Consider the following 15,086-nt stretch of genomic DNA (forward strand, 5'->3'; position numbering starts at 1 on the left):
TATTTATTTGGATACTCAGTGAAGCTGGGTGAGTTACCACAGCAACAACTCTTGAGTCTTGAACATGAAAGGGCTCTTATTGTGCCATGTGGTGCCTCAGAGATACAGAGAAAGAAGGAGGCGGGGAGGAGAATTCCTCTTTAGAGAAACAATAGCGAGACATTATGTGAACTTTTGGGACTTTATAATAAAGTTTGAAGGAAAAAAAGAGGCTACAACAGTCTGCAGTGAAAAAATGCGCTGATTTACAGAACTTTGGAAAGACAGTTGTATATGTTTATAGAAATATTTATTAACTGTTAAATAAAAACTTCATATATATGCATGTATTTAGTTCTTTTCTCTGACAGATCATTTAGTTAGCCAGCCTGTCAGACTGCCCAGGCAGATCAGAGCTCAGGGTCAGAACCCAGTATATACTTTTTATTTAATGTTATTTTTTGAACTTTGTTCTGCCCTTTCTTTCAACAGAACGGAAAAGGGGTAGGTGTTAAAATGTCAAGAAAGGTACCATAGTGCAGTCTGTTTTCCATTGTCCAAAATAATGGGGCTACTGAAACCCCAGACAATGGGAAAACATTGATAATAGGGTTGCTAAAGGATGCAGAGCAGAAATACTCGAATGGCTGTGTGTGGAAGCAAGTTAGGTGCAGAGGAGCTCATTAGTTCAGATTTTCCACTACCTTGACCAGATCCAGTCTGGGACTGAATGTGGTGCCACTCAAGTGTCCCTCTGTGGGGCTCCCTGTGTTCCAGAAGAGTTTATTTACTGCACACCAGAGCTGGCCCCATACCTGTGCTGGGCCCTGTGTTTGGCTTTACCCTATGAAACCAGTGCTGGTATGGGACCAGCTCAAGGTGTCTGTTCCATGGCACACTTGGAGGATCATCTTGTATAAAACTGGGAATGACTGTGTGCAAATGTATCCCTAAATATTTAGGTATTAATTTACACTATTGAGCCATGAAGGAGTTTCTCACAAAGAAGAAAGAGCCCCTGTTTTGTTATGTACAGCTGTACCTAGAAATGGCTGCAGCTTTGAAGAGCTTACCATCACCACACCTTTTGTCATTAAAGTAACCCTTCTTAGATGTGCTGCATAAGGATTTATTTAATGATGTGTAGCCTTCCATTGAAGGGTCCTTGTAGTGGTAGCCCCAGTAAGTGGGTTGGCAGCACTTTGCTTGGGTTAATATGCTCTGTTTTCTCTTCCCCAGCTGTTTTGAGTACGTGCTGCAGAACCCATGAGCACTGGTACCTTGTCACCTGAAGTAACTGAGAGAGGATGCATTTCCTTTTCAAAAACCCATGGTTGCAAGTAAATTCAGATTTTTCTTCCAAGTATTCACTTCAGGCATTTGGGGTGAGGGCAGAGTGGTAGAAATCTGTAATGGGGGAGCAGGGATGGACCTGCTCAAGATGACATCTCAGCACCTTGCTCCGCTGTTTCAGCTTACAAGGCTTGTTTTGCTGAGGGTGAGCTGGCAGTGAAATGTTAACCCTTGGTACTGGGCACACCTCAAAACTCCGTATGAAACTTGTCCAAATCTCCCATGCATTGATATAATTCATCTGGAGCGATCACACAGCTTGCCCTGAAATTCATGTCATTTCCACACTTCAGTCATTACAAATGAGCAAAGTTCTTGGAGTTCCCCTGAAATTTCAGAGAAATATCACCTTTTGACAAAGGAAAATGGGAGCTGGGGACTTCACTGAACTTTAGCGTTACTCTAGCAATTTTAAATCAGCCATATGTCATTTGTACAATGCTTCCCATTCCTCTTTGCCTTGTGATATGCAAATTGTAGTATATTAATTGTCAGTAAAGTTAACATCAGGCATAAAGGTACAAAAATATGGCTGAATTAATACTGTAGGAGTAACCATCTCTTTGTGAAGTTTTTGACTCTGGAGTGCTTAATCTCAATCTTGATACACATTTGTATGTGCATTGTGTGTGTATACAATATTCACTATCCTGGAACTTTGTAACAAGATGGCTTTTTCACCACCATTGTAGTGCATGTAGTTTGGAAACTTTGAATAATAATGTATAACTAATTAGGATTACTTTCCTTTGCCAGTACAAGTTCAAACTCTATTCTTAATTACCTACCTGGGTTTCCAGCTCTTCTTTTTAGAATTTAGATTTTTTAGAATGTCACTAAATTTTGAGCAAAGTAGATTAAATTACTGTTGCAGGTGAAGGACAAGACAAATCATGGTTTACTGCCTGAAAAGCATGACTGTCTGAAGTGATGATCATTGTATATTCCTCAGGATGTTAAAGTGTCAGCTGTCTAAATGTCTCCAGGGATGGTATCTTAGAAGATTTCTGGTTTCTTTCATATATTGGATACCTGGAAATTAGGCTGAGATCTGTCAGGATAATATTGGCACTAAACCTTCCTCTAATTCTCAAAATACATGTGAGTGTGAGATTAAGAAAAAAAAGTTGGGTCAAATCCCTAATCTCTTTATCAATAAGAAAAAGCAGTGCATTGAAAAAGTGTATTTGCATTTGATGGCTGGTCAGGTTAAGGAATAATGGTATATTATGTGTTAGCAGCCGATGGAGTTATGCCTGTAACTCAAGTGGCAGTGGCCTCTGCTGAGTGTTTCAGGTTCAAAGGCTTTTAATGATGCAAGAAGGAGCCACAACACAGGAACACCTGTGCTTGCAGTCTGTGGCGATGGCCCTGCACTGGAAAGGTCAGAGTCTGTTTCCCTACTGCCCATTACAAAGATACAGCCTGGGCTCAGAAGCAGCATTTGACTGACTGTTCCCTACACTAGATACTCTTTGTTAAATATGTTGTCATTTTTGTCCTCCCTGCTCTTCTTGTGGTTAGACTAAAGGCCACATCTAGTCACCACAGTCCCTGAGTCTTCTGTTTTGCACGGGCTCCTCCAAATACCTGAAGCCAGCCAAGAGGTAACGTTAAACAGAAAGTGGATATGAGACCACATGAATATGACTGGTAGTCTTTGTTCCAAAAACTTCCAATCTGTTTTTAATGCCGTATTTGAAGAGTAATTCTCACAGTAGGATAACAGACACTATTCAATAGGAGTAATAGCAGCATATAGGATATGTCAGAAATGGTTATAAGCAACAACTTGACCTACTAAACTCTTCACTACTTAATACAGAAATGCTTATGTATTTGATGATGTACCAATCATGCATTAACTCTTTGTCCATGGAGCTTTATAAATGGAGCTGTTCTCTGGCTGTAGATCACAAAAGGAAAGGAGTACAGTGTCCCAGCTGAACTGGCCAGAGAACTCAGAAATGATCCTCCCCATCTACCCAGGCTGTGGCCTCTGTGGAGACCACAAAAACCTGCTGTTCACTTCTTTTCTGATAGGGACAGGAACTCGCTCAATACTCTGAGATTTGGAAGCTCATTTCCTATCAGCTACCAAACAGTGTTTCCTCTTTAATCAATTGCTTAACTTCTGCATGTTAACACCACCAACAATAAGTGATTTAGTTAAGTTTGTGTTATTAGGAAATCCTTTTAGAAACTGTGGAGTACATTAAGCATGTGGAAATGACTGTTAAATATATTTGTATTACTCAGTAATTTGAAAATAGAGAAACACAGAAAGGAAATTATGTCCACAGTGAGTTGGATAGTATTTGTGCATCTCAGGAGACATCAGCTGGAAACTGGAGCCTTGCTTAAGAGTTTTGACCCCTGAAACTTTTGTCTCCTTCCAACTGGCAAGTGAACAGTGCTAACCATATAACTGCTGGGTCTGCCTTGCTGAGTTCTTCAGCAGTACTGCTTTCTATAGAGCAAGTAGAGGGGAAGCTTCAGACCTCTCTGCCTCTTCCTTTCCTGTGAGTCCTATCTTGATGGTGTGTGCTGCCATGCGTAATGCACTGTGGAGGCCGTGGGCCTGATTAGCAATGAAAGCTGTGACTCCTGGTTCACAGTCTCATCTCTTCCATTAATTCCCATGCATAAGCTTGGACACATAACTGCAAACTCTCATTTGTGAGTGGGAGCAGAACTATTTAGGATGTCTTGAAGTGAAGGCTCCCAGCTGTCTGTTTCTCTACCCCAGCCCTCCATTATGTATGAGCCCCCGGCCCTTAAGCTCCTGTTTCACTGTGTGAAGTATGTGGGCACTGATCTTGTGAAACAGACAGGGGCATTCAGATTGAAGGAGGCTCTTTAGGAGGCAATAGTTTTCCCCTGGAAGTTTTGAACAGAAGATAAGCTGCTAATAAAGAAGGAAGGCAGAGATTTTTTCCCTGCAATTCTTTTTCTTTTTTTAGAAGTTATTTGCAATGAGAGCTTTTCATTTCAGTTGACTCAGTGTCTGCCCGCCTGTGGAAGGTGGTGTACTCTGCAGAAGAGATTTTAAAGGTTGCTAATCCAGCAAGAGGAAATGCAACTCTTGAGCCAAGTGCTGTGACATTCCCCTGGTGAAGGGGAATGCAGGTGCCAGTCCTATTCCAAGCACTTTGGCTTGGTTTTGTCCCATGGCTGTTTAATGCAAAGTAAAAAGAAATATTGTTGAATTAAGCCTACTGCATTTTCAAGTACATATATGTGATAAATATCTATTTTTAAAGGCACTGCATTTAAAATGTACATTCACTCTTCATTGACAGTTTCTGCTGAAGTTCATAATAGAAATCTGTTTTAAACCACACAGGTGTGTAATAATGTGTACTTCGTAAGTTGTTCTTTCTTTCACATGGCTGCTGTATCTGAGGTACCTTAAGTGTTTTGATGGGTCAGTAGACAGGTAAACAAGAATGTATACTATAGCATCCCTTGTACCGTGGAACAGGAATAGCAGAACACCATCTGTTGCTCTTGCTGTGTTATATTAAAATTGCACCTTAAGTAGCTGGGCTTTTTCTTCTCATGTATAGGTTATATTCATAGGGGAGTTTCATTCATTATTATAAGTTAATTGCATAAATTTCTTGCATGCTGATAGAAGAATAGCCCCCCTCCATAAGTATCTGAAGCATTCTGGACTAGGTTTTTCCTCTCCTGCTCCTAGTATTATGACTTGTTTCTCTAAATGTTGTTTTCATGTAATTATTTGTTTAAATGTTAAAAAAGCTACAAATCCTGCAAACACTTACCACTAGGTGTAGCACTCAATACTGAGAGTTTTAGTCCTGCTGACTTTTACAATTATGTATTTATGGCAGAAGTACATTTTAAAGTGGTTTCCAAGTAAACAGAAGACAAAATTCTGCTTGCATGAAAGCTTTACAGAGATGTGTATGTATTTATTGCATTTACCTCTGTAACAAATAAAAGCCTTTCATTTCCCTAGCTATAACCAAGGTAGTTACTTCAATGTCTGTAGTGATACGGAGATACGTGAATTCACCCAGAGACGTCAAAAACTACTAAATCAGTAAAGAGGCTGGTCAAAAGAAAAAGTATTTTTTGCAGTGGTGTAGCACACAGTTAAAGTGGTGATGATAGCCACATAAATAGACAACAGCATTTGCAGGACAGACTACTTCTAAATTCATGGGACATAAGACAAATATACCATGACACTCACTTTGACCCTGCAATCTTCTACTTAAAACAGGATAAGCTAAGACAAGCTCCCAATAGCCAAAGAAAGGATGAGAGAGATATTAAGAAGAAAAAAGAGTTCTTGGAATAGATCAGCTATCAGGCGGTAGCCTGAAAAAGCAGGGAATGTATATTTGATGGAAAAAAAAACACACCAAAGAGCAGATGTTTTCAGGTAAAAGTTAAAAATCAATTGGTGTAAGCTAAAGCTGTTTGGGAATTTCTTGATAAATAAATTTGGGTACTAAAGTGTCAATATATCCAAAACTGAGGTTTTCATAGTGTCAGTTTTAATGACATTTTCCATGAGCTCTGTCATATGGGATGATAAAGAGCCATTCTTTCTCTTTCTCAATCTTGTCAAATAAAATACTGTTACATTATACAAAGGTTCTTCAAATCAAGGGGGTCACACTTGAAGTACTGCATCTGGGACCACCAGATGCTCGTAGCTCTACAAGACTTAAGGACCCCCCTAAACCACAGGTGCTCCTTGGGGAAAGTCTGTTGACTTTCACATTGTTCCATGTCTTTGCAAAGTGCTTGGGGAACCCTTAGCAAAGTAATGACATCACCAGAGGTGAGCTGTTATAATCCTAGATATGTGAAAACTTCAGCAAAATCTCATAAAAAATTGGTATGGTTCTATTATTGTAAATCTCAAAAATGAAGTGAGAAAATTAAATGGTCACCTTTCTCCCTCTCTCCACCACAGACTTTTACAAGTTAAACACAGTGTTACATAAAGAAATGCAATATAAAATCCAGAGGTAAAGCTTAGCAATTCTCTCAGTGCTGCAAAATTTGCTTTATAAATGACTTTCCACTCCTCACCCCACTCTGCTTCTAGAGCACTGTGCATGCTGGCAACGAAGACTTTTTTTGTTGGAGTGCCAGAGCTGCATTTACCGGTGAATTTAAGTGGAAAAAATGAAATGGATCCATTTGATTCACAGGGACGATGCGTATGCTGTGAAAAGCACTTGGAGCTGGAATTTAAGGCAGTCTGTACTGGCTTTTAGCTGAGGGAGATGATGAAGGAGATGGATATTATTGCCTTGTTTTTTAATGTCTTGGCTCTGTTGTTGTGCATGTAGACAGTTGTCATTTTTCTCTGAGATGTTTATGGACTTGCTTTTGCTGCTAGCTCCTGGAAAGCACCTAGGAAGTGCTAAGTCTGGAGGTTTGCGTGTGGGAACTGGTAGACTGAGGTTCTAATTCTGGCTAGCCACATAGTAGAGTGCTTAATTTATATTGGAAGAGCCCATCAGAGGAACATAGCATTGCTTTTCAAGGAAATCTTCTGTCTTTGTTAAGCTTGTATGATCAAGGAGACCAGAAAAGCAAATAGCTGACCTTGTAGACATCTTGTAGGGCCTACAGTTAGATTTAGGGTCCAGCCTCATTCTTATACCACTGTAATGTCTGAAAAGTCCTGCCTTTTGACCTGTCCTTTGCAATGCTCTTGGTGGTTATTATCTGCTTTCAACTGCCTTTTGTTCAGATGTTGATATTCAGTGCACTATGTTCTGCTCAACTGAGACATCTTTACCAGACTGATGGCTTTGCTGGGATTAGGTACCAGCAAACTCATTAATCCTGTAGGGATTTCTAGATGGTGAGTATTTTTATGCTAGCAAAACCACATCCAACCCATTCAGTAAGATATAATGGCTTTTAGTTATACTTGATCAGAAGAAAAAATCTAAACCTTTTTGCCTTATATCGGAAATTACTAATAAATCTTGATTTTTTTTCTTTTTGTCACTTTTTAAGTATTATATCTTGTTGAACTTTAGCTTTTTTAAGATTAGAGACAGAGCAAAAATGATGTAGCTCTATTCCTTCAGAAGAACTGCACTTCAACCTCTCTCTACAAGTATTTATCATATGTACCTATGCACACAAAACATTTAGCCTTGAGACAGCTCTCCTGTGAGAGGAGAAAAATTGAATTCCTTGAGCTTGATGCTGTTGCTCGTGCAGTTTGTCTTTTCTCCTCCCTCAATCAACTTTATTTTGCTTGGAATATAAAACTGTAGGTTGTCATAGGAAATGCTTGCTGTCATTTATTATCCTACAATAAGACTCTGAGAAATCATAATTAATCTAATCCATGTAATTGAAAGGTATTACAGGTCAGGAGAAAGCAAACACTCCAAATTTTTGAGAAATGCAAAAGAAAAGTCAGCAAGTGAATGTGAACCACAGTCCTAATTCCTGTGAAATACTAGATGACAGAACGGTGACCAATGTTGGTTCAGCTAGTGCAATGGAGCTAGTAGTCACTTTGACCTCAGAAGAACTACATCCCTTTCTAGCAGGCTGAGCCTGATGTGTAGTGGTGTCATTTCTGGCAGGTAGCATTCTGCTCTCTGTTGCGTGTGTGTTGCAGACGGTTCTCTGAAGGTGTCACTACCCCTCACCCTTAGCTTGAACCACTTGCTTGAAAAGGTTTCTGCTGCAAAAAGTCCTGTAGTCAGTTCATCCGGAGCTTCAAAAGCAATGGCTGAGTGGTATGACACCATGCTTGCTCCAATTTTTTCTTTCTGATATGTAATTCCTTTGCATATTCATGTCAAGTTGAGTTTGACTACCCTGGAATTTTGTGGCTGTGGCTGGATCTTTCCTGCATTATTTGTAGCCTTTTGTCAGTGCTGTCTCAGATTTATCATACCAATCTTGGTAATAATTATGTCCAGTTCCTTTTGATTACTTTCAATCAGAGATGTGAAGTGTCTTGCCCAAAGTTGTGTGGAAGACCTGTGGGACAGTAGTACAGTCTTGGAAACTGTTATGCTTCACAGTAACTGTTTTGTCCTCCTGTCCCAGCAAAGAAAGTACTTTGTAACATCTTCAAAGTTCAATTTTCTTGAGGTTTAACTTTTAATATGCCTAGATTACCTGCTGCAATCTGGAAAACATGCCAGCTACTGATAATTAGTATTTAATCAAAACATATGTGCAATAATTCCTCTATTTTAGTAGATCCTGATGGTAGAAGAAATATTTAGACAATTGGGTCAGTCTTTGTATACAATCATGCAGTTTCACTTTCACTCAGTTTCTTTCCTCTGAATCCAGCCACCTGCATTTGATCAAAGTATATTTTTAGCAGGATATGTGGTCTTAATTTTGTGACATTTTAACAAGAGTAACAGTTCCAAAGCTGGTTAGCATTTTGTCCAAATTTGAATTAATTTGAGCTTTCACTGTACCTCCAAGCAATTCCCTTCTATAATGTGGTTAAGTGTTACAGTGGCTACCCTGAGTAGAAAGATAGTGCCAAGACACACTATTGTATCACCCTCCCTTTGAGATTGACTGTTTTACCTCTGGTACCAGCTCTGAAGCTTCCTCCTTCAGCATCCTTTGCTCCATTATCTGGTACCTCTAGTCCTGTGACATAATCTCCTGGAGGCACCTCTCTTGGTGATGTTGCACACACCATTATCTAAAACCAGGCTGAGTTCTTCTACCTGTGTGGGCTGTCCACTTGCCCACTGAGTAGCTGCAGGAATAAGGTCTCCTGGGTCACATTTTCTCAGCACAATGTAGGAATAAACTTTGCTGAAGTAAATGGGAAGCAAGGGAAAAACACACCTTTGGAAACTCACATCTGCTTGTTCTGCTAATGGAGGTCACTGTGGTTTGCTGTCTGGGAGATTTCCAGCATGGCTGCGTTACATGAGACATACTCGATGCCAGCTCTGTGGCCACATTGTTTACAGAGGTGAGCTGATCTGCTGTCCTTAGCTGCTTTTTCCTCGTGGCTGTTGCAGTGTGACAGCCCGGGCTCACCACCTTGCAGAGGACCGCTTCTCTGCAGAGCTCGGTGCTCACAGGTGCTGGCTGGTATCTCCTCCAGAGCTGGGACCAGCAGGGTAAAAGCTGGGAATGACCCATGCCGGGGCAGGGTCTTCTGGTAGGAAGCACACACTGGATCAGGTTTATCCTGAAGGACTGCAGCCTCTAGGAACCCATGAGCATTTAAATCTGATTTTCTTCCCATGTCCCTCTAAGGAGAGTGAGTGAGAGAGCAGCTGGGTGGGTGCCTGGCAGCTGGCCAAGGTCAACCCTCCATGACAGGTTCTAAGTCACCCTTGAGTCATACCCCAGCTCACACCTGGATGCCCATACCCTTTCTTGGGGCTGTTAAATAAGAGGCAGAAAGGACTGGATATTTCTCCAGACACTCATAGGCAGAACGCGCTTTTCTGCCATTCTAGCAGGAATCTTGGAGCCCAACTCCTGCTGTAAAACGATAGATTTGAGGCTTTTGAGTCACTTCAGTCCTTTTGAAAAGCATCTATAGCCAAAAACTTAAGAGGACCAGAAACGGAGCCCCACCCTTTACAGTCTTTGTTTAATTTGTCCTTTCCTACTAAGAACTGATGGATGGATGCATTTGAGCCAGCAGAGAGCATCCCTTGGGAAATCCTGTACTTTCTCACTGTAGTGCTTCAAGTGGCCATGAGGAAGCACCGACAGGTAGGGCTGAGTTTGCCATATAGTAGTGCTGGCACATGCAGCAGTGCCTGCTGCTTGCATATGGTGGAAAAATCATGATGTGTCTTCAATTCCTCTGGGCAAAGAAGATTCTGTAAATAGCATGGCCAAATTTCAAGCTCTCACAGTACAGTGGGAAGCAATCCAGGCTTTTCTGGTGTCAGGAAGGAAAGCAAAAACGCATTTTATGCATCCTAGGGGGAAAAGAGAAGCAAAGCTATCCCAGCTGGAGTTGTTAGCTCTGGGAGGGGAAGCCATTTGGCTCTCATTAAAAGCGGCAACATCTGAAGTAACAATAGTTCCCTATTGGATCTTTGTGAACGTGTATTGGTGGGCTCTATTGTTCACCCTAAGAAGGACTGATGCCATGCCAAAGTCTGTTTCAGGTCTGTGTCTTAGGGCACACCTTAATGGTTAAACAGAGTATGTGGGCAGCATCCCAAACCCCAAGCAGCTTCTCTGTCCAAAGCTTGTACCATTCCCTACAGGCTTTTGACTTATCCAGGCTTTCCCCAGTCCTTGTCCTTACTCATGGAAGCCTGAAGGAGTCTGTCTTCTCCTCTGTCTGTTGCTGATGGTCCATCTGGGAGTAACTGGCATAGGACAGCTCTTTTTTTCTGCTGTTTTGTGATCCTGCCCAACTCTTTGCTCTTCAAAAACCCTAACTGCAAAGCCTAAAGGGTGTTTAGACACCTCATTCCCACTTAAATTCAGTTTGGACTGTTACCTTGTATGTCACTCTGCAGCCCCAGCTGAACAGTTTCATGTACGACTGCTCCCAGTTTCTCTCAAAGAAACCAGTAATCCTGTGTCAGGACAAAATCTATATAGCTAAGCTCATCTTGAGGTACAGGTGTTGTAGCTTTGGCATACAGTGGTCCATATAGTTTTCAAATAAGTCACAGGAAGGAATAGTTTTGTGGACTTGAATGCCCCACATGATTTTTCTTTCAAGAAGAAAACTGGTGGTGGAGTGTTTTCCATTTGGACACAGGACTCCTCTGAAAGCTAGGCCAACGCTGTGCTAAATAAATCATCCGTGCCAACCACTTATGGGTAATTGGGCATGAAGGGAATCAGCAGTCTGCTCCCTCCATTGTGAATCAGAGATGGCATATTTGCAATGTGCCTTTAGCTTCCAGGGCTTCAGCACTGTGGAACTCATGAGGAAAATGGATCCTGAGCATACAGCAGCCTTGAGGTACTCTGCAGCTCAATCACTAGCATGATGGGGAGAAGTACTGCAGTGACAGTGCACGGTTACAGCTTGAATATCTGAAGCAGTTCAGAGAGCAGTTCTCTTGTAAGTGGCCAGGGAGGACTGAAACACATGTTCAATTTGTGGGTAGCTGTGGTGGGTGTTCATGTCTGACTGTCTCTCTATCAGGTTACCATCCCAGAGTCATGCCATGATGATGAAGCGCACACACGTGCTCCTAAGGTGCTTCAGTGTGGTGTCCATTGGTTTGGCTCCTACTTCTGATGGCAGTTCAAGCTCCTGGATGCCATGTCAAAGTATGCACGTGCCCTGTCCATCCAGCTGGGCTGCAGAAATGATAATGAACGACCAAGGGAGACAAGGATGTCTAAAATCACCACAACTGTTTTCTAAGCGAACATGTGTTTAAGCCTTGGGTTCATCAGTTCAGAGGTTTAAGGTAATTCCTTTTAGTCATGAGTGAGATGTAGTGTCCACCTGCTTTCAATGTCTCTGGCTCAATGAACACCTAATAGGCTTAATTCTTGGCACAGCCAAGAAAAGTGTCTGAGAGATGGTCCAGAGATAAAATTCCAATTTAGCTGCCTGTTAGGAAAGTCCCCTGTTAGGGATTTTCCTGACCAAAGAAAAGCTTTGGGTTGTGAAGTGGAAACATGTCAAAGGGAAAAGTCTTTTGGTTCACTTGGGTTTAATTAGCCTAACGTGGCTGCTTCTCCAAATCTGCAAGAAACTTTCTCTGGGGATTTCCAAAATCTGTTCAAGTTCAGCATCCTAGAAATACAGCATGGCTTGGTTTTGTCATGCAGTTTTGAGACTTTTCCTTTTATGATCTTGAATAAAAACAGGAAGAGCAGGGTTGTGGGGCAATGAAACAATATTTTTTTAAAAACTTCGGGTTTTTTAAACCAAACTTTTTAAAAATGCAACTTTGGTTGCACTTAAGAGCACTTAAGAGAAAAAAAAAAAAACCACCAACAATCACCACAGTGGTTCTGAGACATATCCATGTGAATACAGTCCCAATATGCACTATTAAAATTTGCAGTCTAAATTTGTTATATATTCTAAAGGTCTGGGCCATTTGGAATCCAGAGGTTTAACATCTGTTGTGCTCTGTCCTGTTCATATCAGGACCCACAGCCTTGTGAAGCCTGGAGTGCCTCAGACACTGAGGTCATGATCGAGTTTTAGCCTATTTTAAAACGCAGAACGATATTCATTATCTTAGAAGTCTTAGAGTAATAACGGCCCTTCCAGTTGTAATTCTGATTGGTGCGCATTACTCTGACAATATTATGGCTATTGTTATTTCATTATAATTCTTACACGGCTTGATGTTTTTATGAAGGCTGTGACACGGCGGTCAGGGCCAGCATAGGCTTCATTACAGAAAGACTAAATGTCTAGTCCTATTGTGGAGGAGAATTGAGATGTGAGAGCTAAGTGTAACCTCAAGGAAAAATTGGAAAGCAACTGAAAAGCTTGAATTATAATGAAAAGCTTTAAAAATAACACATGTAATTTTGTAGAATTGCTTTTCTTCATCAACTCTTGTGATTTTCTGAGGAGGGGGACTTCTGCTGCAGAGTTTGAACACTCAGACACAGCAGTACAGTAAATTGCAAGTTGAAGTGCCAAAACCAGTCTGTCCTGTACAGGTCACTGAAGTAGACACAGCTCTTGCCTGAAAACATTCGTAATCTAAAACCCCAAGCACTATTCACATTGAAGGTAATGACAAAATTCCATGTGATTGCGAATGGAACAGGATTAAGCCCTAGGTAAATAAAAGGCACTTCGCGCCCCCCCCCCCCCCCCCCCCCCCCCCCCCCCCCCCGGATAGTCCTTACCTATGACAAATTCAAAATTCAAATAATTTCTGTTCAGGAATCTAATGACCTAATTTTGTGTGAAAACCTTCTTTATATAGCATTCTTTCCTCACTTTAAAGCAGGTTTGGATATACAAGATTTGAAAGAGAATTCCCATCTGTTATTGAAGCATTTAATCATTCTTTAAAAGCAGTGCAGTTTTATTATCTCTGGGGAGTGAGCAGCATTAGCTGAAGCATAAAGCAAACTATATCAAGTGTAGAAAAAACTCACCATGATGTCCTGTTTGACAAACTGACCTGCAGGTCACAACCTGAGTTTATTGATCTGTGGGGCCTTGTCTGGGTGTCGGGCATGTTTTCTGGACTTTGGTTTCAGCTGCATTCCTGACTTCTGAAAGAGTAGGGGGTGTGGATTTCTACTAGGAGTAACCACTGGGAAGGAAGTAATGTTCATTAAGTGTGCAGGCAGTGCAGGACTAAGCATGCTCAGTGAAAAAGCATTTCTCCTTTGCCTGTCAAGCCCTATGTTTGAACTCATTCCAGAACGCTGGATTTACTTTTCACAAAGAAACAGTACCTGGCTGGACTGCATTTTTCCTTCCCTCCTTAGTCACTGGAAGATTGGAAACAATATTCTTTTGAGGATCAATGCACTCTCAGTAATGCAATGTGCCTGCATGCAAGTGTGAATCTTGCAGTGGAGAAGGAAGACAAACTTTGCTACCTGTGATACGAAGACTTCTTAGGTCAGTAAGAGGGGTGCAGAGAAACTAACTTTTTGAGCAGCTTTTGACTTCTAACTAATGCTTTTGTTTTCTGCTCTCCTGTATCCCTTCCCATCTTTAGCAGAGCTGAACTTTCAGAAAAGTTTAGCGGCTTTCTGATTGTTCAGCCTCTCTGATAAGGTAAACTTGTTTCAAGTGAAAACTTTACGAGATTTGTGGGAGCTGAGCTTAGTTTATGAAAACCCAAGTTGCTGGTAACATAGAGGTTTGCTTTCTTTACTTTTACTTTCTGCTTTTTAGTGGCTCCTATAAATGCAGCCCTTTGCTTCCAGTGTGTGTGTTTTAAAAGACTGTTCCCCCTTCTCTCCCCGCCCTCTCCCTTAGAGCTGAAAATGAGACTCGTTCTTGTGAATAATAAGCTCTGTATATTATCAAGCACATCTTGTGGCTTGTTCATGTGATCATTTCCAGCCTGAGCATAGATGTTTTGCCTTTTAATACGTTCGCAGTTCTTTCTGGAAAATGAGTCGCAAAACTGTTAATAGAGGGGTGAGAGAAAGCAATTTTACTTGATAACAACATTTTTCAATGTAATAGGCTATTGCGCTTTTAAAATTAAGTGCTCTCTACTTTTTGGTTTTAAAGGCATATTTAGAACCTTGTCTCTTGAGGTTTTGAAATATTCCCAACCTTAGAAAGGGGAAGGAGAATAATTTGTTTTGAGACTTTCTGCTGCCTAATGCAGATTTTTTTCTGAACATAGGCCAAATGGTCAAGAAATAAAATGACCACTGACTAAGAAGTGAAATGGACTCAAATAATTAGGAACTATAGTTAATGATTGTTTGAAGTAGGTCAGAAACATTTTGCCGTTTCTAGTGTTGAATTTTGTCTTCTGATGTTCTTCAGGATGGTTATATTGCTTATAAAAAGTTAGCATTTAATTTTCTAAGTGTGAAGACTATATTCAGCCTTTAATATTTGAATTATATGAATTTTGTAAACTTGAGATAATTGAAGAAATAACTGTACATGCAGATGTAAAGTCCTTGTGTTTAAAATATATATATTTATTATTTGGTTATTTTAAACTAGAAGCAGATTTCCCATGCAAAGGATTTATTAAAAAAAAGAGTAGCAGTTTAGTCATGATGCCATACTCCTAGATACAGGATTAGAAGTGCATAATATCTTTGCAGACTACATTAGGTTATGCTGCTGTTCACGC

At 40.8% G+C, this 15,086-nt stretch overlaps 1 long non-coding RNA gene across 1 annotated transcript in view; it reads left to right on the plus strand.

Annotated features, from left to right (window-relative positions):
- Positions 1-13,607: 13,607 nt before the first annotated feature.
- The window catches only part of LOC114016123 (uncharacterized), a 45,426-nt gene continuing 43,947 nt past the window's right edge, over positions 13,608-15,086 (plus strand). Inside the window, exon 1 of the long non-coding RNA XR_003560423.2 lies at positions 13,608-13,879. This is a non-coding gene — a long non-coding RNA (uncharacterized LOC114016123). The remainder of the gene's footprint in view (positions 13,880-15,086) is intronic.

The sequence above is a fragment of the Falco cherrug genome, chromosome 17 (genome assembly GCF_023634085.1).
Source record: "Falco cherrug isolate bFalChe1 chromosome 17, bFalChe1.pri, whole genome shotgun sequence".
Lineage (NCBI taxonomy): Eukaryota > Metazoa > Chordata > Aves > Falconiformes > Falconidae > Falco > Falco cherrug.